Source organism: Triturus cristatus, chromosome 6 (genome assembly GCF_964204655.1).
Source record: "Triturus cristatus chromosome 6, aTriCri1.1, whole genome shotgun sequence".
NCBI lineage: Eukaryota > Metazoa > Chordata > Amphibia > Caudata > Salamandridae > Triturus > Triturus cristatus.
The window spans coordinates 1,927,818,223-1,927,845,070 of NC_140589.1; the positions used below are offsets into that span (position 1 = coordinate 1,927,818,223).

Here is a 26,848-nt window from a genome sequence, read left to right on the forward strand (position 1 = left end):
GCGTGTTCAGTGTATCTTGTGTACCTTTGTAACAGCATATATGCAACTTGTTAGCGTGTTTAATGTATCTTGTGTACCTTTGTAACTGCATATATGCAACTTGTTAGCATGTTCAGTGTATCTTGTGTACCTTTGTAACTGCATGTATGCAACTTGTTAGCGTGTTCAGAGTATCTTGTGTACCTTTATAACAGCATATATGCAACTTGTTAGCGTGTTCAGTCTATCTGGCGTACCTTTGTAACTGCATATTTGCAACTTGTTAGCGTGTTCAGTGTATCTTGTGTACCTTTGTAACTGCATATATGCAACTTGTTAAGGTGTTCAGTGTATCTTATGTACCTTTGTAACTGCATATATGCAACTCTTTAGCGTGTTCAGTCTATCTGGTGTACCTTTGTAACTGCATATATGCAACTTGTTAGCATGTTCAGTGTATCTTGTGTACCTTTGTAACTGCATGTATGCAACTTGTTAGCGTGTTCAGAGTATCTTGTGTACCTTTATAACAGCATATATGCAACTTGTTAGCGTGTTCAGTCTATCTGGCGTACCTTTGTAACTGCATATTTGCAACTTGTTAGCGTGTTCAGTGTATCTTGTGTACCTTTGTAACTGCATATATGCAACTTGTTAAGGTGTTCAGTGTATCTTATGTACCTTTGTAACTGCATATATGCAACTCTTTAGCGTGTTCAGTCTATCTGGTGTACCTTTGTAACTGCATATATGCAACTTGTTAGCGTGATCAGTGTATCTTGTGTACCTTTGTAACTGTATCTTGTGTACCTTTGTAACTGTATATTTGCAACTTGTTAGCGTGTTCAGTGTATCTTGTGTACCTTTGTAACTATATCTTGTGTACCTTTGTAACTGTAGATATGCAACTTGTTAGCGTGTTCAGTGTATCTTGTGTACCTTTGTAACTGCATATATGCAACTTATTAGCGTGTTCAGTCTATCTGGTGTACCTTTGTAACTGCATATATGCAACTTGTTAGCGTGTTCAGTCTATCAGGTGTACCTTTGTAACTGCAGATATGCAACTTGTTAGCGTATTCAGTCTATCTGGTGTACCTTTGTAACTGCATATATGCAACTTGTTAGCATGTTCAGTCTATCTGGTGCTCCTTTGTAACTGCATATATGCAACTTGTTAGCGTGATCAGTGTATCTTGTGTACCTTTGTAACTGTATCTTGTGTACCTTTGTAACTGTATATTTGCAACTTGTTAGCGTGTTCAGTGTATCTTGCGTACCTTTGTAACTATATCTTGTGTACCTTTGTAACTGTAGATATGCAACTTGTTAGCGTGTTCAGTGTATGTTGTGTACCTTTGTAACTGCATATATGCAACTTGTTAGCGTGTTCAGTCTATCTGGTGTACCTTTGTTACTGCATATATGCAACTTGTTAGCGTGTTCAGTGTATCTTGTGTACCTTTGTAACTTCATATATGCAACTTGTTAGCCTGTTTAGTGTTTCTTATGTACCTTATGTAACTCACCTGGTTCTTTTGTAAAGCGCACTGACACCTTTGGGTAAAGTTGGCGCTATATAACAACTGCATTAAATAAATAAATAAAAAGTCTGTGCTGCAGTCCGAGGGGGTGCAGCCAGGACAGGGAGTGCAAGCACTGAGGGGGGGGGGGGGGTGTTCAGGGCAGGAAGGTACTTCACACATTCCTTTACCAGGCTGCACCACAGATCACAAGGGTGGTGGGGGGTGGGAGGGATGACATTCCTTGTGTATGTAACCAGGGAGAGGAATGCGTGCCCCGCCCCACCCCTTATCACCCGTCCTTACACCTCTCACCATTGCGCAGGGTTGGGGTGCTTGGAGAGGGTTCTGGCTGACCACCCCCACGGGATGAAACACTTCTGACGTCACTTGTAATGGCGGGGCGACCACATACGCCCTGGATGCCAGACTCAGACAGGCGAAGTGCTGTCTGAAGTGAGCGCGCCGTGTGAACTGCTGCAGGTGAGTTGTGGGGATGGAGAAAGTTACTGAGGGGGGGGGGGGGGGGGTTGTTCTTTCCTTCTGTTTGCAGTGTGATTGTGGCGTAAGGGCTTGAGCTGCCGACTCTGGAGTCTCGGCGTCTGATCCATCTCCTGTGGTTCTGGGCAAATCACTTACCCGTCCGTGCCTGCCACAAAAAATGAATGTATCACGGACACTAAAGAAAGAAGTGGGCGTCTCGTAGTCCCGGGATGCATCTGCCTTCCGAGGTTTGGCCCTGCTGCTTTCCCGCTGCTTGCCCCGGCCCGTCCTCTCTTGGGGCTTTGAGGAGGACGGACCGACCGGGCCGGGCCACCCCTTGAGGCTCCTTGCTTCATACATTACACACTGAGGCACTGTGTTTCATTGTTTGAGTGCAGGGCTTTAAGTGGGCCGGGTCCTGCCGGTTCTCAGCATGGCAGTTCTTAAAAGCATGTGCCCAGACGGGCCCTACCGAGCTTTCCATTTTCGTCCTCACTTAACTCTGCAGCAATTCACTGTTCTTAATTTAACTTTTATATTTTTTGCAGTTCTGTATTGCTAATTTCGAAGGTCTTTACATGAGCACCAACAAGGACATATTCATGTATTTTTTGGTGGGCGCGGGCGATTAAGTGATTGGCCTAGACACACAGGACGTTGAGTCAACGCTGAGACTCAAACCTGCTTCCTCAGCTTTAAAGTTGGCAGCTCCAGCCCTTACGCCACAACCACTCGCGCGAGATCTAAAGCATTTTCAGTATTATATACAACGAAGCCATAGTTGTATGTACGCATGTAGTACATTTATCTTGTCTACCTAACAACCCTTGACAAAGCCAATGGTCCTGGCTTTTATATAGGTGGAATGCTACTTGTTGTATTATAAATGTGGGGCAATAACAGAAGCAGCGAAATTCCAGCGGGGGGAGGGGGAGGGGGGCACATTATGCTGAGCACAGATTTAATTATATCGGCCACGCCCCTTTGAGAGAACCCCCCCCCCATGTTTTTACATTCCACTTAAAGCTCCGTTTGAGTGTATTATCCTAGGACCCCCTTACATTTCTTTTTGGGACAACTTGGCGCTATATTAGATTAATATGTTACTTGTAGTCTGCTGATGGCTTTGCGTGCCACTGATGCAAATGGCAAAGCACAAGTGTGGCAATGCCCCCTTGAGGGGTCATCGAAGAGGGGGGGGGGTGTTCTTGAGAAAGAAACCCTCCTTATAGAAGGACGTCTGATTGAACCATCGCTGCCGAAGTTTCCGTCTGCTTATGAGACATTTCCATAATTCCAGAGTAATTATGGGTGATAATTCAACAACTATGAGTCACACTTTCTCGCCCACTCCATCATACCCCCTACTTTGGACTCCACCATTGTCCCTAAGTGTATCCGGGGGCCCCCTCAATGTGCGTGACCCCTCATCTACCCCAGTGTCTAGTCGGGCCTGATCCTTCTCCCTGCCCACTCCATCATACCTCCTACTTTGGACTCCACCATTGTCCCTAAGTGTATCCGCCCCCAGTCGGGGCTGACCTATCTCGCTGCCCATTCCATCAGACCCCCTACTTTGGACCCCATCATTGTCTCTAAGTGTATCCGGGCGCCCAGCCCACCCCCCCATGTGCGTGACCCCTCATCTACCTTGGTGTCTAGTCGGGCCAGACCCTTCTCGTGGCCCACTCCATCATACCCCCTACTTTGGACCCTACCATTGTGCCTAAGTGTATCCGGGGGCCCCCTCAATGTGCGTGACCCCTCATCTACCCCGGTGTCTAGAGTCGGGGCTGACCCATCTCGCTGCCCATTCCATCAGACCCCCTACTTTGGACCCCATCATTGTCTCTAAGTGTATCCGGGCGCCCAGCCCACCCCCCCCATGTGCGTGACCCCTCACCTACCCCAGTGTCAAGCCGGGCCTGACCCTTCTCCCTGCCCACTCCATCATACCCCCTACTTTGGACCCCACCATTGTCCTGAAGTGTATCCCCCCCCCCCAATTTGCATGACCCCTCATCTACCCCGTTGTCTAGTCGGGGCTGACCCATCTCGCTGCCCACTCCATCAGACCCCCTACTTTGGACTCCACCATTGTCCCGAAGTGTATCCGCCCCCCCCCCCCAATATGCGTGACCCCCTCATCTACCCCGTTGTCTAGTCGGGGCTGACCCATCTCGCGGCCCACTCCATCATACCCCCTACTTTGGACTCCACCATTGTCCCGAAGTGTATCCGGGCGCCCGGCCCCCCTTTGAGCCGATTCTTTCTACACATGGGGACTCGGGACATGATGTAAATATACTATTTTGGAACATTCGGGGCCTTGTAAGCATATCAGAGTGTGAAGAATGGGGACACTACATACATAGCTATGACATGTTTTTAGGTCGAGGATCGCCGGTCTGCCGATGGCAGAACCGGAAGTCGGAGATTTAATGACTTGGAGAAGAGGGGCTTGAACCCACCCCTCTTCTCCCCTGTTCTCCATTGGCTGGCCTCTTGAATGCTGGCCAGCCATTGGAGAAGAGGTCCGTCACTCCGAACAGGCCCCTTTCCTTTTCGGATTCGGGCGCGTTTTTTTAAAGAAGTCTAATTATCTCCTCCAGAAAGCTCCGCTGCCTTTCTCCGAGGCATTTCTGCTTCGCCTCCGAGAAAGGCGGTGGTGTCTTCCGGTGCCCTCGTTTTTTTTTTGCTCTTTAACTTTCTGTGACTTAATTATTTTTTTTTTGTTGTACTCGGGCCCTCCCCCTGTATTGCAAGCCGCGACAGAAATTGTGCAAGACTGTTTTGTGACCTTAACTTTATGCGCGTTGGTTCGTCTCGGGGACTTACAAAAGGAAACGCTGAAAACAACACAGAAGATTGTTCTCCAAGTAAACCGCAGCCACAGAGTGAGTGAGCAGGCCCGTCACCGGGCAGTTGAAAGGCAGTGGAAACAGCCTGAGTAAAAACATACCTGTTGCATTATGAATGGAGGAGTGCGTTGTAAATAAAAGACACCTACCTCCGCCGTTGTAAACCTGCACAGACAACCTTTCCGCGTGTCAAAAACCTGCTTTTCAGCAAAGAAAAAGATGTTAAGGCTCTGTATGTCAGCCGTCCACGCTTTAGGAAGGCGATTCCAACCCTCGTTCAAAACAGCCCTGGTGCAGCTGTGGGGCCCCGTCTCTCTCCCAGTCCCCCGCTATGCTGCTGTCACTTCACGTGGCACAGCGAATCACCTTTCCTGCCGGTTGAATTAGCCTGTGCTCTCCCTCCAAATGTCGGAACCACTCGTTCCGACATTTGAGGGTGAGCACTGACTCGTAGTGTGAGCAGTATAGCCTCTGGCTGCCGTCTTCCGTCAACCAAACTGGTGTCTTTGGGGCCCGATTCACCCTCCGGCCTCTGTTGCATTTCCGTCTCCACACGAGGCCACCGAGGGGCCTCTGCTGCTGTTTGAGACAGACCGGGCCGCACTTGTCAGGGCCGACCAGACTGTCACGCCGCGGAACCCTTCAAGCACACTGAAATCCTATTATTTATTTTATTGTGCATTTTTAACTCGAGGTAAACCCACACTTTAATGTTTATGTAATGGTTGCCGTAAAGCGCTTGTTGCAACCCTTCGGTATCGAAGCGTGACTCTGTAATGAAGTGCGTGTGACTCATGCGCGAGGCACAGGTGATTTGAACAGGATCGTAGTTCATTAATATCAGCTTTAATGTCATTTAATGTGGGCTTGAGCAGTCATTATATTTACCGTGGGGTAAGCCATCAAAGAGGGCCGCAGCTGCAAGCCAGTCCCTGGGCCCCGCTCTTTTGGTTGTCGGGTATGTTAGTGCATCACTGTTGTAATCCGGCCATATGCCAACAGCCAGAGGCGCAACTAGAGCCAAATTTCGGGGGGGGGCTGAGCAAAAATTTCGGGGGGGGGGGGGGGGCTGAGCAAAAATTTCGGGGGGGCTGAACTTTAACCAATAGGCAGAGTGGAGCTGCAGGGGCTCTTAGAAGGGGTGAAACAACAGCAAGGCCTCATTAACATGCAAATGGTATTTTAAAGACCTGTGAAGTGCTCGGGTGCGGCTGTCTGTGCGCCGCGAGGCTGTCTCATCCCGGGCTGCCACACACGACGGGGGGGCTGAAGCCCTGTGAGTCCAATGGGTGTTGCGCGCCTCCCAACAGCAATAAGCATTCAGGGACTCCAACCTAAAATGCCACGAGTGACCATAAACGTCTCGGCATGCTCACTGTAGCTGGCTGAAAGCAGGGCTGGCGGAAAAGCTCTCAGATGGTCAGCCTCCGACAGAGACAAGCAGCTGGGCATCCAGAGAAGGTTCTTATCCCCGGTGCCTGTATTTGGAAAACTCTCTTGCACGAGCTGCGATGTCCAGCTGCATATACAGAGCATGCACTCCGCGGGGATTGAAAAACGACACGCGTACTCTTAAAATGTAACGAGGCGCTACATATGGAACTTTACGCATACCTATACTGGAATTTTAAAATGCTATCCACGTGCATTTGTTTGCTTAGATGTTCTGCACGCGCACACAAACTCACTTGAAATATATGGTGATGCTAAACATGTAGCTGAAAAGGTATACGGTCCACGCGATAGTTTTAAAATAGTGTTCATTATGCAGAGCCTGTTATGTGCACCCCACACACACTTAACATGTAACGCTCTTCTTGAGGTGTACACGCATTCTTTAAGAATGTTAAAATGCCACCCGCAGTCGAGGCATGACTATGGTACAGTTCATATTGATCTTATGTGGAAGCAGTCGAGTAGGGCAGGCTGACGGGAGCCTGTTGGCATTGACCGTTTGCGGTGACGCCTGTTTTTCAAGAGGAGGAGGAATGTTGCAGGTTCAGACGCCGAAAACGTGAAGTTCATTTCAGCATACATTCCCAAGAAACCATTCAGTGGCATCAAGTCACACTTGCCCCATTTGATGTGTAAGTAGTCTACTGTCACTCAGCATTATGTTAATTCTCGTATCTTTCTTCTGTTGCCAACTTCACCAATTAGTGATGTTGGAGAAAGCCCAACCCCCCATCTTAAAGGGATCTTCCGGAAATTTATAAGAAATCACAAGCCAGCCCCCCTACATTAAACGCAGGCCAGTGAGTGCACTATTTTATTTGGACAACCCTACATAACTTGATAGAACTGCAGATGTACAAGTAAGCCAGCTAATTTCCCCTGAAATGTCTTGCAAGGCAAATAAACGTATTAATATTACAAACCCGAGGTCAAGCACATTAATAGGAATAGTTAGTTTAGCCGGACACTAAATAATGCACAGAAAGCTCAACACTGTGGACCCTTATAAGGTGAGTGAAAAAAGACTGTCTGCTGAAGACCTGTTTCTCTCAAGGATGTTCGGCAATCAAAGACACATTTTGTCCTGTTTGCGGCTCACCGAGCGAGGCAACTGACGGTGCAGGTATAATTTTATGATCTGCATTTGCATTTACACCCTCGTTGTTTCTGTGTTTTGTACTGCACACAGTGTGCTTGCACATGGCTCTCTGCGCTCTGCCTTCGCCAGCGTAAACCGCTCTGGCCACGTGGCCCGCGCTATATAAAATCCAAAATAAATAAGCCACGGAGAGCAGTGCTTGGGTGTGGGGGAGGGGGTGTTTCCTATAGGACAGGTTCTGAGAACACACTAACAAGGTCTCTTAGGCACACGAACAAGAGCTACACCATATGCTAATAACATTTGCACCCCTTTTCACACTTGCTCCTACGAGGGCAAGGTGTAACAAGCATTTACAATGCAATGGTCCCGGCATTGGTAAAGTTAGAGCTATTGGCATTGCTCACGACATTATTTTTGTTTATGTTTTTGTTTTTAAAACATTTAAAGAAACGGCATTGTCATGAGCAATGTTAATAGCTCTAACTTTAACAATGCCGAGACCGTTGCATTGTAAATGCTTGTTTCCAGGAGGCTTGGGCCTCTGAAGTCATTAGTATGGATGGGTGTTCCTCCCACTCGACCCCGGCAGGGCAGAAGTGGGTGTAACTTTGTGGTCAAAAGTCACCCTGGAGTGTAGCATTATCCCAACCCCCACAGGTAGCCTCCTACGTGTAACGCCCTGAACGTCTCAGGATCGTTTAACAGACACGATAATGAGGACGCAACCACTTGTGAAGGGTTAGTTATTTTAATGAAGGCAAAAACAATACAACGAATAAACAAAAGTTATAGTCACTGGAATCCTCCAGGCTAAGTACGTTACCAGCCCACAGCACGGATGGTCCTAACCGTCCTCTGCATATACGCCGATCCCGGCGTATGCCAACAGAGGGCAGAAATGAAATGGCCGACAATGCCAATCGGTAGGCTGTGAGGGGCACGACGAGTGTTGGGGAGAATCGAGGAGTCAGGGAAACACCCAGCCGGGGTCTCTACCTGAAGGGAGCAGCCGCTCAACCTCTTCCTCCGACTGCACCGGGACGCGGAGTCACCTCCTGGTGATGCGTCACCGATACCCCAATCAAAAGCAAGAAGACTGAACCGAGAGCAGCCGCTCGATCGATCCTGTGGACTTCCGAGTCTGTAACGCGGCAAACACCTCCTGGTGTGCGTTACAGCTGGCAGTCCCTGTATCTCTGGTCGGGCTGGGAGTTACGACTCCAACCAGCAAAAGCGCCACTGCGCTTTGACTCAGCCGAGTCAAAAAGCGAAGCTCAATGGTTGACCGGTAGAGCTTCCGGGTTCTTCACAGGTGACGATGGGGCAAGACACGGCCCAGGGAGTAACGACTCGACCTACCTCCGTTCTTGCCTTACTGGAGCACCACTCCGGAACACTGCTCTTCACGAAGCAGGTACGTCGGTGTAAACACAATATCCGACAGCCTTGTACCTCCCGGTTCCTCCCTTTATAGGGCGTGTTTTCCTTGAGTTATGTAACAGCTCTCCTGTTTACATAAGGGCGTGTTTTCCCTTGAGTTATGTAACAGCTCTCCTGTTTACATAAGGGCGTGTTTTCCCTTGAGTTATGTAACAGCTCTCCTGTTTACATAAGGGCGTGTTTTCCTTGAGTTATGTAACAGCTCTCCTGTTTACATAACCTCTCAACCGCTAAGCATCCTGGGAGATGTAGTCCGTTTATGCTGGTTACCGTTTTCCTCCCCTCGCATGACAGCAATTCTTGACAGTACATCCTCCCTCTCAGCGGCTCCCCACGGGTCCAGCGCTGGCAGGAAAACGCCGATGGAACAAGGAGACCAAGCGCGGAGCATGAACCCCTTCAGCCGGTTCCCATGATTGCTCCTCCGGGCCATAGCCTTTCCACGCAACCAGGTACCACAGCTTCCCCCTGCGCCATTTGGACGCCCGTATGCCCGACACTTCATACTCTACCTCCGACTCCACGCATACCGGCCAAGGTGTCCCAGACGGCTTGGAGGGTGCTGGTTTGAGCAATGATACATGAAAGACAGGGTGTATCCGCAATGACTGGGGCAAGCACACCTTCACGTTCACGGGACCCATACACTTGGTAATGCGATAGGGGCCCATGTACTTGGGATGGAACACACTGTTCTTTCGAAACCTCATGTTTCTTGTGGATATCCAGACGTAGTCTCCAGTGCGGTACAGTGGCCCTGGCCTTCTCTTCCTGTCGGCCGCAGCCTTGTATCGTCTCTTGGCCTCTATTAGGACAGCCCTTGAGCGCATCAACGTGTCTTTTATGTGTGCCACCCTGTCCGCTGTGGCGGGAATCCTGTCCTCTCTGAACGGATGTAGAAATGGCAAGAACCTGGGATGTTGGCCATAGTTGCTATAGAACGGAGATGACTGTGTGGAGCTGTGAGTGGCGTTGTTATAGGCTATCTCTGCAACCCATAGCAAGTCGACCCATTCTTCCCTGCCCTGGTCCACAAAACATCGCAGATACTGTTTGAGCGTTTGGTTCAGGCGCTCGGTTTGGCCGTCCGTTTGAGGGTGGTAGCTGGTGGACAGGGCGGTCTTAACATGCAGCGCAGTGCACCAAGTCTTCCAGAATTGCGCAGTAAACTGCGACCCCCGGTCCGACACGATCACCCCAGGTAATCCATGCAGTCGTACCACATTCTTTAGGAGTAGTGACGCCAATTCCCCAGCCGTAGGGACTCTCTTGCAGGGGATGAAGTGCCCCATTTTCGTCAAGTAATCCACCACCACCAGTATTGCCGTCATCCCCTGGTCTACCGGTAGGCCCACCACGAAGTCCAGTGATATGCTATCCCATGGTCTATCCGGGGTCGGAAGTGGATGTAAGAGCCCTTGGGTTCGGCCATGGTCGGCCTTCATGGTAGCACACGTAGGACACTCCTGTCCCCACCTCCTGACATCCACTCTCATGGTTGGCCACCAGAAATGCCGTCCCATGCTAGCCACCGTTTTTTCAAAGCCCAAATGACCTGCGCATGGAGAGTCATGGCACCAGATGAATGCTGGTTTCCTTAGCCTAGGCGTGGGTATCAACAGGCACCTGCCCTTCAGGGGTATCCCGTCCTTCAGCTGCCATTCTCTGTGACTGAGGAGCCACCTCCGCCATGCGAATGACCTGATCCCTCTCTTTATTCCCCTCAGGAAAGTATCCGGTTGGATAACCCCCAATACCATCCTCGGGGAAATGATGGAACGCTCGGTCGCAGGCAATGGTTCCTTAACTGCAGATTGACGGGACAGGGCGTCCGCCTTCCGGTTTTCCGTCCCCGGCCGATATGTGATGCGGAAGTTGAACCCCGCAAAGAAGATCATCCACCGCAGCTGCCTGGGAGAAAGGTGTCTTGTGGCCGTCGTGAACTGTAGATTCCGATGGTCCGTGTACACCGATACCACATGTCTTGCCCCCATCAACCAATGCCTCCATTCGGTGAAGGCGTCCTTGATTGCGAGAAGCTCCTTCTCCGCAATATGGTAGTTGCGTTCGGCGTCGTTGAGTTTGCGGGACATGTACGCGACGGGATGAAGCACCCCTGTGTCGTGGTTGCGTTGGGACAAGATAGCCCCCAGCGCCACATCCGAAGCGTCCGCTTCCACCACGTAGGGGAGATCCGGATCGGGGTGAGCCAACACCGGCGCCTTACCAAAGGCGCTTTTCAGGGCCTCAAAGGCTGTGTTCGCTTCAGGGGACCAGACAAACTCCTTGGACTTCCTCAGTAGCTGTGTGATTGGGGCCACCAATCCTGAAAATCCATCTATAAACCGCCTGTAAAAGTTGGTGAAGCCAATGAAACTTTGGACGTCCTTCACGCTTTGGGGCACCGGCCATTCTTTCACCGCCTTGATCTTTCGTTCTGCCATCTCCTGTCCCTCTGGACTCAGCATCACTCCGAGGAATTCCACGGACGTGACGTGGAAGTCACACTTGCTGAGTTTACAAAACAGCTTGTTTTCCCTCAGCTTTTGGAGCACAGCATTGACGTGGTGTACGTGCTCCTCCACACTGGACGAGTAGATGAGGATGTCGTCGATATATACGACCACGTAGATATCCAACTCCTCTCTGAATACCTCATTCAAAAAGTACTGAAAGGCTGCCGGGGCGTTGCACAGACCGAACGGCATGACGAGGTACTCAAAAAGGCCGAACCTGGTCTTAAAGGCGGTCTTCCACTCGTCTCCGTCCCTCATGCGCACCAGATGGTATGCCCCTTTCAAATCCAACTTGGTGTAGATACGAGCTTTCTTGACCTGTTCCAGCAGTACACTGATGAGAGGCAAGGGGTACCGATTCTTTATGGTTATCGCATTCAATGCCCTAAAGTCCACACAGGCTCTCAGCTCCCCATTAGCTTTCGGGATGAAGAAGAGTGGCGAGGCGGCCGGAGACTTGGACGGGCGGATGAATCCTAGCTTGAGGAGTTTATCCAGGTACCCCCGGAGATGCACGTTTTCAGGCTCCGTCAGGGCATACAGCCTGCCGCTGGGAACGCTGGCCCCTGGCACCAGGTCGATCTGGCAGTCAAACTGTCTATGTGGTGGTAGCACTTCCGCCTTCACCTCATCAAATACATCCTCAAAACTGTGATAAGCCTGGGGGAGAGCCACATCTTTTTCTGCCGCTGTAGCCACCGTCTGACTCCCGCTCTCATCTGCGTCAAGGGATTCCGTTCTTTTTCCACAATGCAGGATGCAATACGGTGACGTCATTTCGACGCGATGTGTTGGCCAATCCACAGAGGGGTTGTGTTTCTGTAGCCACGGCAATCCCAATATGACGCCCTATTGGGGCGCTCGGATGATGTTAAAATCGATTTGTTCCAAATGGTTCCTCCCATATCTCATCGGAAGGACCCCTGTGTGCTGCCCGATGGGCCCCGTCACCAATCGCCTTCCGTCTACAGCATAGACGTCTTCGGGTACAGCTTTGGGAAGAAGCACTAGCCCTAGCCTGCATGCCTCGTTGTGGTCCATAAACATGCCAGTGGCCCCTGAATCCACCATGGCCACAACGGGTATCCACTGGTCATGCACTCCCACGTGCACCGTGAGAAACAGGTGTCGGTGTCCCTTAGTGACCGAGTTGGAGAGTGAAGGGATGGATGAGTGACTCCGAGATGCCCCTTCTTCGGTCTGGGAGTCCTCTAGTTTTCCGCCGGTATGTCCACCACGGCTGTTACCGACCGGTTGGCCCGATAACGTGACGTCTTCGGTTTGGCAGGGCATTCACGTACGTAGTGGCCTTTTGTGCCACAATATAGGCACAATCCTTGTTTACGGTGTGACTCTTTCTCCGTGGCTGTGAGGCTCGCTCGTATTGCGCCGATGTCCATGGGTTCTCCCTTGGATGCGGTGGAAGTTTCAGGACTTCCCACCGTCACATAGGATGGAAGGGATTTTCCTTTTCTCCCATGATCCCCTTTTCTTTCACTCAGCCTATGTTCCAGCCGTAATACCAGGTTGATAAGGCCCTCACATGTCTTGGGTTGAGGGTCAATATGAGCCACGGCGTCTTTGAGCTCATCGCACAGCCCGTGATGGAAGAGCGCCGTCTGTTTAGCAACAGGCCACTTGGTTTCCGCAACTAGCCGTCGGAACGCGTTGAGATACTGCACCAGGTCGTTGGATCCCTGTCTCAACTCAAGCATTTCACGGTCCGCCGTGTACGAGTCAGCCCTTCTGTCGAATACCTTCAGGAATTCCTCGCGAAAAGCACCCCAATCACATAAGATGGGGTCGTCCCTGCTCACCAGAGGTACGGCCCATTGTGCCGCGTTTCCAGCCAAATAGGAAATAAGGAAAGCCACACGAGCCTGACTCGTGGGGAACGCCTTTGGTTTGCACGATAAATGTAGCGCCACTTGTGTGAGGAATACCTGCACTGTGTTAGGATCCCCACTGTACCTCTCTGGTGTTGCCAAGGGGATGGCTACCGGCATTTTCCTCCCCTCGCATGACAGGAATTCTTGACACTACGTCAAGCTTTGTTTATCCTCCTGGCCTAACAGCAGGAGAATTGTTGTATTACAATAGCTACTTTGACCTGGGCCACATTTCTCACCTAAATACATTGTCAGAATTTATTCCAGGCCTGGAGGGCCAGAACGCACCTGTGCACAAATGGTTTTATATTAACTTTGGTGTACATTTTAACGTTAAATTAGGGCCTAGCCTGGTGTAAAATGTCCAATCCATGTTTGAATGTTTTGTGATTGAGTGTGACAGGCGACCCAGGGAGAAGGGGGGCAGCCCCCTCTTCAGCTTACCAACACGTTCAGTCCCTCTGATATCACCGAAAGCCAAGACCCACATCATACAACTAAAGTTACCCTCGTGAGGGGTAGACTTCCTCAGTGATAGATTACATTTTGGCTAATGAGGAGTTGGGTGATTGGGTCTCTGGGGTCATAATTAACGATCGTAACCCCCTGAGCCTTGTATTACCAACCCCCAGGAGAGGGGTGGGCCCTATGATCCGGACTGCCCAAACCCTTGGAGTTAAGATCCAGGGCATGGAGAAATGTGGGTGAGGATTCCCTCAAGAAACATTTGCTCTGATCACCTCCCCGCCCTACTTGCCTGTCTGGTACCGCCAGAGAGTTACCATGTAGAGTCTAACCAGTCTGTTGAATTGGGATCAGAGGTTAGTAGCCTGCTGATGAAACCTGGCAAACTCAGGCCTTGCGGGCCCTACTGGTTTGATCATTCGTGCAGAAAGGCCTCTATTTGACTCCTAACCAATGGACGCACTTAGAGTGCACCAATCCCGAAAGGATTGTAGGCTTGCACCAAGGGTTAGATGTAAAGATCTACAAGATGAGTCCTGGCGTCAGATGGTGGTGGCACGCGGGCTTAAAGGATTGTAGGCTTGCACCAAGGGTTAGATGTAAAGATCTCCAAGATGAGTCCTGGCGTGAGATGGTGGTGGCACCAATCCCGAAAGGATTGTAGGCTTGCACCAAGGGTTAGATGTAAAGATCTACAAGATGAGTCCTGGCGTCAGATGGTGGTGGCACCAATCCCGAAAGGATTGTAGGCTTGCACCAAGGGTTAGATGTGAAGATCTACAAGATGAGTCCTGGCGTCAGATGGTGGTGGCACCAATCCCGAAAGGATTGTAGGCTTGCACCAAGGGTTAGATGTAAAGATCTACAAGATGAGTCCTGGCGTGAGATGGTGGTGGCACCGATGCGGAACGGATTGTAGGCTTGCACCAAGGGTTAGATGTAAAGATCAACAAGAGGAGTCCTGGCGTCAGATGGTGGTGGCACCAATCCCGAAAGGATTGTAGGCTTGCACCAAGGGTTAGATGTAAAGATCTACAAGATGAGTCCTGGCGTCAGATGGTGGTGGCACCAATCCCGAAAGGATTGTAGGCTTGCACCAAGGGTTAGATGTAAAGATCTACAAGATGAGTCCTGGCGTGAGATGGTGGTGGCACCGATGCAGAAAGGTTTGTAGGCTTGCACCAAGGGTTAGATGTAAAGATCTCCAAGATGAGTCCTGGCGTGAGATGGTGGTGGCACAGATGATGAAAGGATTGTAGGCTTGCACCAAGGGTTAGATGTAAAGATCTCCAAGATGAGTCCTGGCGTGAGATGGTGGTGGCACCGATGCAGAAAGGATTGTAGGCTTGCACCAAGGGTTAGATGTAAAGATCTACAAGATGAGTCCTGGCGTGAGATGGTGGTGGCACCGATGCAGAAAGGATTGTAGGCTTGCACCAAGGGTTAGATGTAAAGATCTCCAAGATGAGTCCTGGCGTGAGATGGTGGTGGCACAGATGATGAAAGGATTGTAGGCTTGCACCAAGGGTTAGATGTAAAGATCTCCAAGATGAGTCCTGGCGTGAGATGGTGGTGGCACCGATGCAGAAAGGATTGTAGGCTTGCACCAAGGGTTAGATGTAAAGATCTCCAAGATGAGTCCTGGCGTGAGATGGTGGTGGCACAGATGATGAAAGGATTGTAGGCTTGCACCAAGGGTTAGATGTAAAGATCTCCAAGATGAGTCCTGGTGTGAGATGGTGGTGGCACCGATGCAGAAAGGATTGTAGGCTTGCACCAAGGGTTAGATGTAAAGATCTACAAGATGAGTCCTGGCGTGAGATGGTGGTGGCACCGATGCAGAAAGGATTGTAGGCTTGCACCAAGGGTTAGATATAAAGATCTCCAAGATGAGTCCTGGCGTGAGATGGTGGTGGCACAGATGATGAAAGGATTGTAGGCTTGCACCAAGGGTTAGATGTAAAGATCTCCAAGATGAGTCCTGGCGTGAGATGGTGGTGGCACCGATGCAGAAAGGATTGTAGGCTTGCACCAAGGGTTAGATGTAAAGATCTACAAGATGAGCCCTGGCGTGAGATGGTGGTGGCACCGATGCAGAAAGGATTGTAGGCTTGCACCAAGGGTTAGATGTAAAGATCTCCAAGATGAGTCCTGGCGTGAGATGGTGGTGGCACAGATGATGAAAGGATTGTAGGCTTGCACCAAGGGTTAGATGTAAAGATCTCCAAGATGAGTCCTGGCGTGAGATGGTGGTGGCACCGATGCAGAAAGGTTTGTAGGCTTGCACCAAGGGTTAGATGTAAAGATCTCCAAGATGAGTCCTGGCGTGAGATGGTGGTGGCACAGATGATGAAAGGATTGTAGGCTTGCACCAAGGGTTAGATGTAAAGATCTCCAAGATGAGTCCTGGCGTGAGATGGTGGTGGCACCGATGCAGAAAGGATTGTAGGCTTGCACCAAGGGTTAGATGTAAAGATCTACAAGATGAGTCCTGGCGTGAGATGGTGGTGGCACCGATGCAGAAAGGATTGTAGGCTTGCACCAAGGGTTAGATGTAAAGATCTACAAGATGAGTCCTGGCGTGAGATGGTGGTGGCACCGATGCAGAAAGGATTGTAGGCTTGCACCAAGGGTTAGATGTAAAGATCTCCAAGATGAGTCCTGGCGTGAGATGGTGGTGGCACAGATGATAAAAGGATTGTAGGCTTGCACCAAGGGTTAGATGTAAAGATCTCCAAGATGAGTCCTGGCGTGAGATGGTGGTGGCACCGATGCAGAAAGGTTTGTAGGCTTGCACCAAGGGTTAGATGTAAAGATCTCCAAGATGAGTCCTGGCGTGAGATGGTGGTGGCACAGATGATGAAAGGATTGAAGGCTTGCACCAAGGGTTAGATGTAAAGATCTCCAAGATGAGTCCTGGCGTGAGATGGTGGTGGCACCGATGCAGAAAGGATTGTAGGCTTGCACCAAGGGTTAGATGTAAAGATCTACAAGATGAGTCCTGGCGTGAGATGGTGGTGGCACAGATGATGAAAGGATTGTAGGCTTGCACCAAGGGTTAGATGTAAAGATCTCCAAGATGAGTCCTGGCGTGAGATGGTGGTGGCACCGATGCAGAAAGGTTTGTAGGCTTGCACCAAGGGTTAGATGTAAAGATCTCCAAGATGAGTCCTGGCGTGAGATGGTGGTGGCACAGATGATGAAAGGATTGTAGGCTTGCACCAAGGGTTAGATGTAAAGATCTCCAAGATGAGTCCTGGCGTGAGATGGTGGTGGCACCGATGCAGAAAGGATTGTAGGCTTGCACCAAGGGTTAGATGTAAAGATCTACAAGATGAGTCCTGGCGTGAGATGGTGGTGGCACCGATGCAGAAAGGATTGTAGGCTTGCACCAAGGGTTAGATGTAAAGATCTCCAAGATGAGTCCTGGCGTGAGATGGTGGTGGCACAGATGATGAAAGGATTGTAGGCTTGCACCAAGGGTTAGATGTAAAGATCTCCAAGATGAGTCCTGGCGTGAGATGGTGGTGGCACCGATGCAGAAAGGATTGTAGGCTTGCACCAAGGGTTAGATGTAAAGATCTACAAGATGAGTCCTGGCGCGAGATGGTGGTGGCACCGATGCTGAAAGGATTGTAGGCTTGCACCAAGGGTTAGATGTAAAGATCCTTCTGTCAAAAAAGTAATCCCTTTGGACTCTTTTGCTTATAACATACCAACGTAACTCTCAAAACACTTCAACCACTCATTAGTTAACACCAAATGGAGACCAAAATCATAATGTAAATTCTATAAATATTTTATTCTTAAATCTTTAAATGCTTTCACTAATCTTTTTTTTTTTTAAAGGAACAAAGGAGGTTTTGCTCTGTTGCATGCACTCCTTCCTGAATGTGATGAATAGAATATGGAAGCAATGCATGTTAATAATGTTCCCTTGCCCAGGGTCACACAATGTGATCTCCTTGTGAAGCCTCATGGCCCAGCCAACAGCTAGCCATTTAGCGACAACACCACACCTCCCACCTTCGGGATGTGTTAACGGCATGACACGGAAGACTTTGCTCCATGGTAACATGGCTTTGTTGAACAGTCTTACGTCTACACTCTACAGCTGTACTTATATTTAGAGCCTTTTGTCTTGAGTGACGCCATAATAGATGGGTGTCCAACTCTTGTCTAACGAGCACCGTGGGAGATTCTCGAAATATTCACAAGAGGTAGATATATAGAGAGCAAATTTAAACTGACATCAGTTTGACTGGCAGCAGCAGCTCTGTAAATCTAACATTATTCTTGCCATTGTGGGAAATGCTGTCATCGGAGCCTGTGCCGGCCATCTAGCCTTTCTGCCGCCATGAAGCTGCTGCATCATTTAAATCCTCTTATTTTGGCTCATGTGTTCGTTTTTACAGCGCTCCTTTTCTTTTTATTTAACTCTTTGGCTGCTGGCGTCGGTCGTGACCGGAAGGCAAGGGTTCTCTACTCTAGGGTTCACTACTCTCTACACCTCACTCGCAGCGGAACGCGTGACTGAGCCGATTGGATGCCGGGCTTTGGGTGAGATTGCAGGAATGCGCCGATGAGCTGTCCCCTCGGTATGAAGGGTTTTGTATGGTTGCACATTCTGTGTCAGGCTCCCGTTGGGGCTGGAGGGCTGTGACGCTCCTCCAGTTACTAAACACTTACAGTAAAAATGCCATCAACTGAGCCTGTACCAGCCATCCAGTCCTTTTCCCCTACTCTCTACTAATTACTCTCTACTACTCACTCTCTACTACTCACTCTCTACTACTCTCTCTACTACTCTCTACTCTACTACTCTTTACTACTCTCTACTACTCACTCTCTACTACTTTCTACTGCTCTCTACTACTCACTCTATACTACTCTCTACTATACTACTCTTCTACTCTCTACTACTCACTCTACTACTCTCTACTACTCACTCTCTACTACTCTCTACTACTCACTCTACTACTACTCACTCTACTATTCTCTACTCTCTACTACTCACTCTCTACTACTCACTCTCTACTACTCACTCTACTACTCAGTCTCTACTACTCTCTCTCTACTACTCACTCTCTAGTACTCACTACTACTCACTCTCTAATACTCTCTCTACTACTCTCTATTACTCACTCTCCACTACTCTCTACCACTCACTCTCTACTACTCTCTACTACTCACTCTACTACTCAGTCTCTACTACTCAGTCTCTACTACTCACTCTCTACTACTCTCTGCTCTCTACTACTCACTCTACTACTCTCTACTATTCTCTACTACCCACTCTCTACTACTCACTCTCTACTACTCACTACTACTCACTCTCTAATACTCTCTCTACTACTCTCTCTCTACTACTCACTCTCTAGTACTCACTACTACTTGCTCTCTAATACTCTCTCTACTACTCTCTACTACTCACTCTCTACTACTCTTTACTCTCTACTATCTACTCTCTGATACTCACTCTCCACTGCTCTCTACTACTCACTCTCTACTACTCTCTACTATACTACTCTTCTACTCTCTACTACTCACTCTCTACTACTCTCTACTACTCACTCTAGTATTCACTCTCTACTACTCACTCTCTACTACTCACTCTCTACTACTCACTCTCTACTACTCCCTAGTACTCTAGTACTCTCTACTACCCTCTACTACTCACACTCTACTACTCTCTACTCCTCTCTCTCTACTACTCTCTACTACTCACTTTACTACTCACTCTACTACTCAGTCTCTACTACTCAGTCTCTACTACTCACTGTCTACTACTCTCTACTACTCTCTGCTCTCTACTACTCACTCTACTACTCTCTACTATTCTCAACTGCCCACTCTCTACTACTCACTCTCTACTACTCTCTACTACTCACTCTCTAATACTCTCTCTACTACTCTCTCTCTACTACTCACTCTCTAGTACTCACTACTACTCACTCTCTACTACTCTCTCTACTACTCTCTACTACTCACTCTCTACTACTCTTTACTCTCTACTCTCTACTCTCTGATACTCACTCTCTACTACTCACTCTCTACTACTTTCTACTCTCTCTACTACTCACTCTCTACTACATTCTCTCTCTACTACTCACTCTCTACTACTCACTCTCTACTACTCACTCTCTGTTACTCACTCTCTACTACTCTCTACTACTCACTCTACTACTCAGTCTCTACTACTCACACTCTACTACTCACTCAACTACTCTCTCTACTACTCTCTCTCTACTACTCACTCTCTAGTACTCACTACTACTCACTCTCTACTACTCTCTCAACTGCTCTCTACTACTCACTCTCTGCCACTCTTTACTCTCTACTCTCTACTACTCACTCTCTACTACTCACTCTCTACTACTCTCTACTATACTACTTTTCTACTCTCTACTACTCACTCTCTACTACTCTCTACTACTCTCTACTATTCACTCTACTATTCACTCTCTACTACTCTCTACTACTCACTCTCTACTACTCCCTAGTACTCTAGTACTCTCTACTACTCTCTACTACTCACACTCTACTACTCTCTACTCCTCTCGCTCTACTACTCTCTACTACTCACTTTACTACCCACTCTACAATTCACTCTCTACTACACACTCTCTACTACTCTCACTCTACTACTCTCACTCTACTACTCTCTCTCTACTACTCTCTCTCTACTACTCTATCTCTACTACTCTCTACTACTCACTACTACTACTCTTTACTCTCTACTCTCTACTTTCTACTGCTCACTCTCTACTACTCTCTACTACTCACTCTCTACTAGTCTCTACTCTCTCGCTACTACTCTCTACCACTCACTCTCTACTACTCACTCTCTACTACTCACTCTCTACTACTCAAGGAAAGTTTCTAATGTCAATGAACCCACAGTTGTAACCCCCTCCCCCGCCCCATGTCCCTGCTGCCCTCCTCAATGCGTCCACAGGCATTCTATACCTAAGCGCTGTAGTAGGAATATATACTATTACTACGCATGCGAATACATCACATGTCATTACAACACGGTCATTAGAATGATCGCGTTGTTACCACGTATACAATTACATCGCAAGTCATTACTACAACTTGCTGTAGGGGGCGCGCTGAACTTAGGAATAGTATTATTTACCATTCCTACTCCAGCTTGTGCAACACCAGGAAAGGTGTTTGTAGGAGAGTGTACTGCTCGATTTTCCCGGCCTTCCGGTGTTGCAGAGCAATCCATATGACTTCAGTCTCTTTCCATCCGAGTCTAAGGACTGGAGTAGTGAGTAGGGCCTATCTATTAGACATTTGTGACACCATCCCGTGCTCCTACCCTTAGCTCAGGGCCTACACACATAGCCTAGGGGATAGATTCGTTAGCCTTGAGGATAATCTGCCCTATAGTGAGGGTATTTCATGGAGTCGTGCTGAATTCAGGCCTGGTAGGCCTCAAACGGGAGAGACTCCATCTTTCTTTCTGCTCCGGCAGCCCGGGACCTTTCCAGAGGGAGGGGGATGTTTTAGTTATGAGGTGTTATTCGCTCGGAGAGAACCGGTTCAGGCCGGCCCTTATCGAAGGATTGTATTTTTCTTCATGCCGAAGACACTACATCAGGCCGGCCGGCTGGGAAAGTGTCCTTGGTACGGGGAGGTACAGGAATTTGGTGGGCGGCAGGTTTCGAGCTGGAAATTTCCATGAGGGAATGCACTTCTATATTAGTGAAAGTCTGAGTGAGATAAGGGCACTTGCTTCTAGACCATAGGCGGCATCTGGCCGTTAGCAGAAGAGCTATTACTTATTCCAGGGAAGACTGATGATGAACTTGAATCCAAAGAGGAGAGAGTAGCCGATAAGGACGAGGTTCCAGTGACTCGGAGAGGGAGAAGGGAGCAGACCCACAACTGCAGAGGGGTGACTTCCAGGCTAAGCCGAGGCATAGACGAGAAGGGAACCTAGATGACCATTGAGTACAGGCGACGTACCCTCAAGGTGAAGTCGATCCCTTTTTCTTTGAAGTGTATAACTTAATCTTTTACTTTCCTTGCAGGTTATATATGTATGATGTGTTCCGTAAATGTGCATGTGGCATTTAAATAAAGTATTTAGCTTATTGTACGTTAGCATGTGTTGTGTACTTTTGTATAGGAGGATAGCCTATTCTTTAGTCAGAGTTGCCTTAGAAATGAACAGAGGTTAATCCTGGTCAGGTAAGTGGTAACTGGATGAGGGGGAAAACAAGCCCCTCGAACTAGAGAACAGGTTGTGCTCAACTAATAGTCTTTGTGTGATCTGATATATAGTCCCAATTCCCCTGTCGTGTACTAATAGGATGAGCTCGTGCTGAGGCTGCCGTGTAGGTAGGAGATTCTGGGTCTGACTGAGGCCGCGAGATCGTGTGTGTGTCGCTGCCGAATGGGTAGGAGATTCTGGACCTGACCTAGGTCGCGAGACTTTGTGTGTTGCTACCGAATGGGTAGGAGATTCTGGGTCTGACTGAGGCCGCGAGATCGTGAGTGTGTCGCTGCCGAATGGGTAGGAGATTCTGGACCTGACCCAGGTCGCGAGACTTTGTGTGTTGCTACCGAATGGGTAGGAGATTCTGGACCTGACCTAGGTCGCGAGACTTTGTGTGTTGCTACCGGATGGGTAGGAGATTCTGGGTCTGACTGAGGCCGCGAGATCGTGAGTGTGTCGCTGCCGAATGGGTAGGAGATTCTGGACCTGACCCAGGTCGCGAGACTTTGTGTGTCGCTGCCGAATGGGTAGGAGATTCTGGACCTGACTGAGGTCGCGAGATCGTGTGTGTCGCTGCCGAATGGGTAGGAGATTCTGGACCTGACTGAGGTCGCGAGATCGTGTGTGTGTCGCTGCCGAATGGGTAGGAGATTCTGGGTCTGCCTAAGGCCGCGAGACTGTGGTTGCTGAGATTGCGAGGCTGTGAGGTCTTGATATATATATATATTAGGAATTCCCTGTCCTTAGGTGGTACGTATATATGTGGTTATTTGGGTGTAAAAAGACCCTAGGGAGGGGGTAACGTTCTGTTTTGGGTCAGAAGGGCTCTGTAAAGCGGGTTCCACCCGATCCGAAAACCCAAGCAGAACAGAGAGTAGGGTCTGCAATCCTATGATCACCCAGGTTTTTTGCTTTTGCTTCATTGGTTTACGACTTTCCCTGGCTGTGGGCCTGCCAATCAGACCACAGCCTAGCTGTTCTCTCTCGAAATTAAAACACATGTACATTAGGTGCATCCACTAATTGGAACTGGGCCGCCTTGTCAGTCCCTGTCTCAGCATACCACAGGTATCCAGGGCATCGGTGTACCCAGGGCCTACCAGGGGCTGCAGCATGTATTATGCCACCCCTGGATGGCCGCCCAAATCTGACACAACTGGCTGCACGACAGCTGGGGCAAGGTGGTGTAATCACCCGTTGCTGTAGGTGTAGTATTCCTACACCTAACCCTAAAATGGACACATGGATTCCTATCAGTCACTCCTATGGCAGGCCTTATCAATCCTGAAGGCAGAGTGCAGGGAATCATGTGGGACGGTGCTCTGGCGCGAGCTGAGCCCGTCGACGGCTTGCGGAACCAAGTGCTAATAGCCGTTCCATGGTGACGCGGGCCAACTACTTTAAAATGCATTATAATCCTTGCGGTTATTTGCTAACTTTGGCATCGCATCACCCACACATGTCGAGTAAGGTGTCATACGAATGGGAATACGAACCCCTCGCCAGTCCTGGCGACGGGGTTAGCATTCCCCCCTTTTAGAGGAGCACGACATGGAAGTAACCTTGAACCCCGGTTAAAGTTGACTCAAGCCTCAGCATCACAAAATGGATGCTGCCACCAGACACAAGTCTGACCTCCTGCTGCTGGGAGACCTTCCAGCGAGGGGAGCTTGGACAAAGGGTTTCCTGTCGAGGGCGGTGTTAGCACCATCCCAGACAGGGTTTGTGTATCCCAGGTAGGCAGGGCTGAAAGGAAGGTGATTGCAAGTGGCACCCCGGTGCTCACTGTGCATAGCCCAGCTCAAACCAGTTTCGGGGGCAACCCTGCCCCTGAGCCGGGGCGAAGCCGGACAAAGGATAGGGGTGTAACCACCCCCCTCCTGGCCCCACCAATAGGTAGGACCTAGTCACAGGCCAGCCCCTTTTCTTAGAATAAAGGTAGGAGCGAGTCCCCTTCCCAAATTGGATAATTCTGAATCTTGAACTACTTTCCACGAAAGGAACTCTTGACTTTTTCTGAAGACTCTCCCTTGTGGCTAAGGAGTAGCCACCCTGCACCAGCAGGCACCACCTAAGCGCTTGCGGTTTGCTGTACGTCTCTCCCACGGATCAAGACTGCCCAGCTCGACGAGACCCGAGTCCCTGCCATCTCTGACCTCTACCTACATCATCAGCCCAGCTGAGAGTCGTAGGTGTGACGAGACCTGCGGGACCGGCTATCTTCAGAACCTGCACGACGCTTATCTAACACGCCCACCGAGGGACCCTCGAGTGAGTGTACCTAGGGTTTGAGAAGCCCTAACCCTGAGCAGCTCCAGCACCGAAGTCTACCTCCCCAGCATCCACGAGATCTGCGTGGGGGCCCTTCCGCTCCTTGCTGTTCATCGCGTTGTCCGAACACTCGCCGACCGGCTTGTGGCCCTCTTCACGACGCACCACGATAGTTTCATCACTAGTCTGGTTGCTCCAGACTGGCTCTTGCTCCCCTTCAACAGAGGAGTACCTCGGACCCTCCTGGTCCACTCCCGACGCCATCTTGACTCCACCGCGTGGGTTGCCACTGCCAAGACCTGCTGCCCCACTCCTGGGCCCAGCATCATCGACAGCAGACACCTTCGTGGGACAGCTCGCCCTCCATCCTGGTCGCCGCCGCGCCTCCTGGTCCGAGGAACAGCCGAGTCCGACGTCATCCACTCACCTGGTCGAGGTGACTTCAGCCGGTACCCTCCTGGTGCCCACACGATCGCTGGCTAGCGGTCGAGAACTGAGTCCCCTCTGCTTTCAGGTTTTCCTTCATCACCGATCCAGGCTTGGATCTCGCTGAACATCGTCACTGGTCGCCTGCCAGCAACTTCTTCTTTCAGGCTCCTGAGACTACAACGAGGACTCCCGACATCTTGCCGAACTTCACGCAGCCGCAGCCCCTGGGCTAGGTAACTCGAGCATTTCGGTGCTCCATAGCAGGTTCGCTCTACAAGTGTCCAGTTCCTTTTTCGTTTAGTCCCACTGATCGGATCACTCCGGAATCAGTAACTCCAGACTCTAACCATTCGCATTTCTCTGTTAGTGTAGATGGTTCCTCGTGCCCCTCGGGCATTTGTGTAAATTGTGCAACTTGACGTATTTTCGTAAGAGTTTTGTAGTGTGCTTAGCTCCCTGACTCATAAAGAGCCAGGGTAGTCTTGTTATAAATAAATATCCTTTATTTTCATAACAACTTGTGTGGTGTCCTTTCACGTGGTGTTCAAGGGGTAAATGTGGTGGTAAAACAGCTGGCTTAACACGCCCTCTAGAGTTTAGCCTAAGACTGCTCGTATCCACGCTACTAGGATAGCTGGTCTATAAGGTTGACTTACAACCAATCATCAATAAGGGTCGTTTGGAATGATACACAGTGATCACTAGAATAGTGAGCACTACATATCAGGCCAACTTCTCACATTGGTGAGCAGCGGTTGGGATTTGAGCTTGCTGTTGTTTTACCACACACGTATCCTAAGAATATCGAAGTGAAAGATCACATAAGTACCCAGGTACATATAACTTAACTTAGAATACTCTGAGTTCTACCGAACCAGCTGTTGTAGTGTAACAGGGCTTAGCACACCCTGACTACAACTCTTAGCAAGGGATCAGTAGGTAAACACATAGTGTAGGTAGGTGCATCACTTACACCTCACTAGAAAAGCATGTCGGTCCACGGAGAGTCTGCGGAGACTCCCTTAGTGGTCAGTGACCCTCCACAGGTCGTGTCACGATATGCAGCTCTTAGCTTCAAGGAGATGAGACAGCTGTGTGCCTCCAGGAAGCTAAACCAGGGTTCTAACCCTACCATCGCAATTCTGATAGGTCTCTTAGAGGCGTACGATGCTAGGAGGTCCTCTAACACAGGTCCCCCCAGTGCTGATGGGAACATGCCTCCCTTAGAGGGAACCCTCGGTGACCCAGACCTCGACCTCCACACAGAGGAGGAGGACGAGGAGGAGTTAACAGAAGACGAGGCAGACAAAGGTCCAGTGGTAGTCAGCAGGCTTAGAAGGACCAACTTAAGCAGGCATGAGAATGGAACTGGGGGAGCCCCGGGCCCACGCTCAAGCAGGCCTAACCTTGGGAACGGACGAGCTAGGTCTCTCTCCAGAGGCTCTGGCAGATCGGTTCATACACATGTCTCTCAGGCATCTTCTCAGAGAGGAATGACGTCCCCTCAGAGAAGGGAGCATGAAGCGAAGATGAGGGAAGTCAATCTGAGGATCGAGCGGGAAGAACTTGCCCTCGTCAAAGAAAGACTTGCCCTGGCCCGAGAGCAGAAATTAAGTGGGTTAGATCCCACTGGTGGCAGCATTCTCAATAGAGAGAAAGACAGGGGTATAGACACTAGACACCTGAGTAAAATAGTGCCCCCCTTTAAACAAGGGGACGACATCCACAAGTGGATAACTGCTTTGGAGAGGGCCTGCACTGTCCAGTGCGTCCCCCCAAGTCAGTGGGCAGCTATACTGTGGCTCTCCTTTGAAGGTAAAGGGCGAGACAAGCTCCTCACTACTAGAGCTGAGGATGCGAACAACTACCAAGTCCTGAAGAGCACACTGATTGATGGGTTCGGCTTAACCACGGAACAGTACAGGTTGCTGTTCCGGGACACCCAGAAAATTCAGTCTCAGGATTGGACTGACTTTGTCGATTGTGCCACTAAGGCTTTGGAAGGCTGGTTGCTGGGTAGCAAGGTTACTGATTACACAGGATTGTACAATCTTATCATGCGAGAACAGATTTTAAACAACTGTCAGAACCAATTGTTGCATCAGCACCTTGTCGACTCGGATCTGACCTCTCCCCAAGAATTGGGAAAGAAGGTAGACAGATGGGTCAGAACAAGGGTCAAGCAGAACCAGAACCAGAACC

At 49.6% G+C, this 26,848-nt stretch overlaps 1 protein-coding gene across 1 annotated transcript in view; it reads left to right on the forward strand.

Annotated features, from left to right (window-relative positions):
- The first annotated feature begins 1,940 nt into the window (after positions 1 to 1,940).
- Positions 1,941 to 26,848, forward strand: part of LOC146822506 (uncharacterized) — a 132,266-nt gene continuing 107,358 nt past the window's right edge. Inside the window, exon 1 of the mRNA XM_085613615.1 lies at positions 1,941 to 1,985. The gene's annotated coding sequence lies outside the window, so the exon portion shown is untranslated. The remainder of the gene's footprint in view (positions 1,986 to 26,848) is intronic.